Here is a 6,355-nt window from a genome sequence, read left to right as displayed (position 1 = left end):
AAAGAGTCTGAGGTTTGGATTTGGTTTTGGTTTTTTTCTGACTTTCTGGTAGCAGTAGTATTTACACCGAAATACGATAGTATGTGCATAAGTCAGTGTTATACTAATACAGTTTTGTTCTCATGTAAGATGGGTATGTATCTCTTTTACTGTACTTCTAAGTCTTGTTTCCCTTTGAATGGAAAATCTTGAATAATGTAAATATCTCTAGTAGTACCTTTTGAGGTTAAAGATTTTCATCTACTGAAAAATTAAGATGAAGTTCATGAACATGAAACAGATGAGTAATAAAATTAAATTTATTAAGAGAAGGGAATTTGATTGAAACAAAATCAGCTGTGCCTGTAACTTGGTTAGCTTCTTACTCTTCAGGATTTAATCTGGTTAAATTCAATGTTATAAGTACTGGAAGATGATGGTGTGGATCTGATCATTTTGGAATACTGTGTGTGAAACAACTGTAGGTCTAAGTACCTGATAGAGTATTGTACTATATTTTTCTCACAGTAAAGATAATTCTCTCTTCCTGCAGGCATTGTTATTGCTTTTCTGGTTTTCTTGATGGATCTATCATTCAAATATATTTACTTACTTGTCACAGTTTTTCCACATTTTCTCCAGAGAAAAGTGTTCTGTCAAATAGAGCAATTTCTCTAAAAACTAATTCAATATTAATGGCTTATCTGTAACTTCAGTGATAAAGGTATTTCCTCTCAGGGTATTTTGGCAGAGGAAATCCAATTATTTTTTTGATTCATGTGATGCAGTGGCATAATATTACACTAATACGAGTTTAAAACCAACTGCAGTTTCACAGACCTTATTTCTAAAGAGACTTCTTTAATATAACCTTCCAAAATTTAATTTAGTTGTTTGATTCCATTTTAGAAAAATCTACAAATATTTAATAGAAAATGCAAATAAAAGAAGTAAATTGAGATCATAGTCATTAATAAACAGTCTGTCCAATTCCACAGCGATTGTTTGTAAATCTGCTCACAGTAAATAATGTTTTACAGTATAAAATCCCATTAAAATATTAGCTTATGGTAAGCATGTGTTATAAACACTAAGATTATTTGCAGGTTTTTATTTATTTTATTCTTATTCTGTTTAGGGGCTCAACAATGTATGCAAAACCAGAGCAGTATCAGCAGCTCCTGACCCATTCATGTGACAGCTGCATGCATAATTTGGAACTCATGACCGTTCACCCTACTAACCCCAGTGTTAATTTTGGCTCAGTGTATGAAGTCCAGTCTTCAGGCTGTTCTTATCTTGTCCAGAATTCCTAGATGCCAGTGGATTCTGACTCTCATCCTGTTGTCTCTAATCGAGTCTCCAATACAACACCTTGGGCTATGCCAGCTTTTCCCCTCTCTCTAGAATTCCTTGCCTTTAGGGAAGTGAAGTGGCTCATAGGATTCTATTAACCGGCACTTTGCCTGTTTTCTACGTATCGGGAATATGACAAGTAGTTTTCTAGGTCAGCGTTGCATGAGTGACAGATTTTTCTGAATCCTTATGAATTTCGAGACTTCTGATCTTACTGAAGGAATGGAATAAACACCATCTCTCAGGAATACTGTTGGATATAACTAATTGAGATAGAGTTTTTTGTGCTGGTCTTAATCTGTGGTTGAACCTTTAGAAAGGTACAACCCTTAATAGCATACAAAGTCAATGAGATGTATAGAGACATGATAAAAGGCAAAACTATGCTCCAGTCATCTGTTATTACTTCAGGTACTGTGTTACCGTGCAGTTACTACTGCAAGCAGTAGTGATGGCTTTACCTGTGGCTCTTGCTCTGCCCTCTTTTGTGATCGCCTCAGTAGGCATCATCCATTTTTAGCAGGGCATCAGTTGGTAGACTGGCAGTCATATAAAACGCTTATACCTATAAGCTCTTTTAATTGTGAAAGGTGGCAGGCATTTGTACTATTTTCCTTAATCTTTGATTGTGTTCACTGCTTCACTTTGTATTGTGATTAGTAGGACTAATGGGGTTAAGTTTTTACTTTCGGAAAAAATCGGTTTGACTTATGGAGACGTGTGACTGACTGACTTAGCTTTCAAATAATTATTGTGGAGGTACAGAAGTACATAGAGAAGGGTTGTGCATGCAGCGGAACTATATAGCACTTACATGATCATGCTAGCCTAAGAATATCGGTGCCAGCTGACAAAGAGATAAGGGGAAGATTTTTCCATCTCGGTGAAAAAGAAGTGTCAGTAGGTTATGATGACAAGGAGAGCTTGTCCTGGGCTTTCATCAGTAATGACATAATGATGCTATGTTAACCTCCAGTTTCCTGAATTCTTTCTACAGAATAATTTTAATCTGTATAAGAGGATTATTAGGAAAGAGGAAGAAAGGAAGCTTTGGAGCTACAGATTAAATTCTGTAATGGTACATTATGTAAACTCCAGAGCTAAAATGCTGAGAAATGGGGATAAAAGCAGAGATTTGGTGATTCCTAACTTCTGAAGTCTGTCCCTCATATCTCTACAGGCTCTTGCAATAGTAAAAAAGGGAATCAGCACTGTGAAAAATGCGGTTATGGTAGGTTTATGTTCTTGTGTAAAGAAAATAATCAGGAGGTAAGTCCGAGCATATAGGATATCAATCCATACATATTTAATAGCTGGAAATGCGGCTGAATGTGAACTGCAGGGCTAAAAACTGAGTATCTCTAATTTACATGATGCCATTCCAACAAGGTAATTAATTCAGGATCTCTCTGGAGAGATCTGTTGTCTTTTTAAGGTTTGTGGAAAAGTGATGTACTCTGAAATAAGATACGAAGTCAGATAGTCAAGCCAGTTACATTACTTCTGGTTCCAACTTGCACGGTCAGTTTGAATCTTGGTAGTCTGAGTCTCTTCTGCAGTGGGTCACTTCCACAATTTCCTAATATGCAACACTGATTTCTGCAGGCCATCCCACTTTTGTTTCCTCCACTTAAATAGTCCCATCATTATGATGCTGATGCCTGTCAAGACTGCATCTTAAAAACTGACTAATTGCATGCCTTTTGCAAGGATATCAAGTCAAGGAGTTTTTAAAGACATTTTTCATCTGATGCTTAGTGGAGGTAGTTTTATTGTGGAGATTTATTGTCTGGGAAATAGAGGACTGACTAGCCACGCGAAGATGAGTTTGGTTTCCCGCTTCTAATGGGTCCTTTGTACAGATGTTGCAAACATGGTAGTTTTGGACAATTTTTCTGTGACTTCAAGGTTAATTTGGAACCTGAAGGTAAATCATTAAAGAAACATGTGAGAACTCCTCTGATTCTGTCAAGTTGTAAGACAACATATTAATCATATACCAAAGATACTCATCCAAAATATGCATTTGTATGACTGTAAAATTTTAGTTATGCTAACACAGGAATGTATAAAGACAGGGTACTAAAGAGCAATTAGTATGTGTAAAACATTAATGATACACTTAACCTCAAGACAGTAATGAAAATTAAAGCAACAGCTTTCTCTTTTCCTGTCAAATTAGACTTTAGTTGGCATAGGTCTTTGCAGCAAAGATTGTGGTAATATAATACAGAGACAAGAGAAAGGTTGAGTCAGCATACAAATTTCTCTTTTGTATGGAGAGGAGATAAGAGCCTGCTTAAAATTTCAAACTTGCTAAGGAAGTATGTTGGAAAAGATTAAAAAACAAAGTGGAAAATCCTGATTTATTTAACTTCAGTTGAAAAAGTTCTGCTAATTTTTGAGTTACTAGTGGTATTTACAGTTTACAAGCTGGAGAACAAAGACCTAGAGTAACATTTCAAACTTCTGAAGGACGAAGAAAAGCAAAGGAAACTTTAATCACTCTAAAGTTTATCATTTTGGAATATCTTAAGAGGAGGTTGTTAAGAGGAAACATTTGGTTGTGCTAGCAATTGTGCAGATAATTTACCTTAGTAATGAACAGAAATGGCAAAATACAATTTTTATTGCAGACAAACCACAGGTTTTTAAATAATGCTGTTTTGTTGGCAGTTTAATGACAGCTTTGAAATGTCAAATGTGTTGAGACTACCTAATGCTACAGGAAAAACTACCTATTTGTGCACAGGTAACTAGCACACAAAGTACACTTAAAAGCTAAAAGTAATTAAAAATTGTTAATCATGGGGGTTATTTTATGATTCTACAATTTGAAACATTTTACATATTAGGAAATCTTTTAACTGTTCCACAAACAGCTAGCCATTGATTACTGTCAGATATCACTGATGAAGGCTCTTCAGGAAACCTCTAATGCACTTTGGATTTGTACGTAAAGGGAAGGAATTCTATGTGCTATGTAAAGCATCCTATTGATTTATCAAGCTCACATACCTGTACTTAAAATGTTTGAGCAGACCCAGTGTAACTAATGCTAGTTTCTAATACTCAGTAAGTAGTAGGCTTTCTTTGGGAAAGGTGATTTAGCCACAGCTTATCTGTCAAACTTACATAGCAAACTATGCCACTGACTGCACATGACCACAATTGCCTCTATGACTGCTTCCCATAGCCAGCTAAAACATTATTTCCACTTATGACCGTATAAATATATTAGCTCTTTTGAGGATCCTGACCCTTACATATCCCAGTCTTGTCCTGTCTATTCTGCTACTATACTGTTGGTCTCAGAAGGCAACACTTAAGTAGATTATAAAATAATGAAAAAGGGGTCTTATGGTAGCTATGGGTTGTAGAACATGTTCAGTAAGATTTCTTTGATATTTCCCTGTAGATATGCATTGCACATAGAATAAGGCTGTGACAGCTCAAGGTAGAGAAGATTCTCGGACTTCTGTGAAGTCCTGAGAATCACTGGCTCCATTTGAATGGATATAAATGCTCCCTGTACAGTATGCTTATAGGTTGGGCTTTAAACTTCATTGAGCCCTTTCCTAGATCTTACACAAAAAATTAATTCTGTTAATCTATAAGTTATAAAATGGAGAGTGAAACTTAGCTGTAAGAACTGCCTCTTGGAACATCTGATGAAAGACCTCTTGCTTGAGCTACCAAGAACAAAGCATGAACAAATACCTGTCAAACTCTCTTTTTTTTGTTTGTTACTGTTCTCCTTTTTGGCAGGAGCAGTCAATGTGTTAATTTTGGTAGTGTAATTTTCAGGCATGATTCACTGTGTTATGCTTGGTTTGCAGTGCATGGATCGCCATCTCAATTCAGGGGTTTCTGCTTTCCCAGGTTCTTGCCTCAGCAAAAGTTGCAGACGCTGGGTAAGTGACAGCACATTCCCACTCTCTGCTGACTTTCCAGGCATGCCTGGATTGCTCATGATCTCCATGCCACACAGGATCGGAGGCTGCAGAGTTACAGTGGGCTGGAGAGCTCCCATAGGATGTTTCAAGTACTCTGCCAGCATACTTTTTTTCATGTAAATCTTGGCCAAGCGGTAAGTGTCTTTTAACATTCCATTCTCCTTTTAAGGTTTTTAGACTACTAGAAAAGAGAGTAGCTTTCATGGTGTCTTAACCATTTCTACAGGCAGGCATACAGCATGGTTACTTGATATTTAATATGATTGTGTGGTGTGAGTCTGACTTTCAGAGACTTGGGAACAAGCCATATTCTAAACTGGTACTAAGTGCAGACTGTTCTCTTCCTGAACCCTTGTGTGCAGCTCTGCATGCCTCTATTGGACGATAGATAACTGCAACTAGTCTCAGAAGGGTGAAGATTGTACAGTGTATTCAACACGTTTGACTGCTACTCCACGTATCTGTGGTGATGATGTGATTGTGAAGCCCCACTGCCTGCTTTCTATCACACACTGTCTCTTGGAATGCGGCCTTTCTCCTCTCTAAGACGAATGTATCTAAAGAAACACAGTAATGTGGTCAGCTGTAGCCAGGATTTTTATTAATGCTTTGCTTGAAACAGCATCAAAAGGCTGCAGCAAGCTGCATGCTTAATGAGCCTTGTAAGGTTTTTATATCCACCCATTGTATATGGCCAGTTTGTTAGGTAGCTGCCATTTACAGGCATCGTTTCATGGTGCATTACCTCTGCAGAACCAGTCATTAATGAAGAAGCCAGGGCATTTGCTTCTGCAGGTGACAGAAATGTGAACTATTTGAGTTCTTTTTACTATTCACTGTAGTTGTTACCTCTTCTCTGAGTATTGCTTTGTCTTCTCTACCTTATCAGAGGAACTCTGCTTCTCCACCAACAATTTTGTCAAATTTTTTGCAAGCAATTCAACAGATGTTTTAAAGAGTTCCTTCATTGTTTTCAGATATGAATTTACTTTCATGACTGAATGGTTGCTACTGCCAGTGTGTGTGTTGGGAAGGGATGACACCTGAAGAATTCTCTTCTTCAC

The sequence above is a fragment of the Nestor notabilis genome, unplaced genomic scaffold (genome assembly GCF_000696875.1).
Source record: "Nestor notabilis isolate BGI_N333 unplaced genomic scaffold, ASM69687v1 scaffold2433, whole genome shotgun sequence".
Taxonomy (NCBI): domain Eukaryota; kingdom Metazoa; phylum Chordata; class Aves; order Psittaciformes; family Psittacidae; genus Nestor; species Nestor notabilis.
This window is presented reverse-complemented; position numbering follows the sequence as displayed.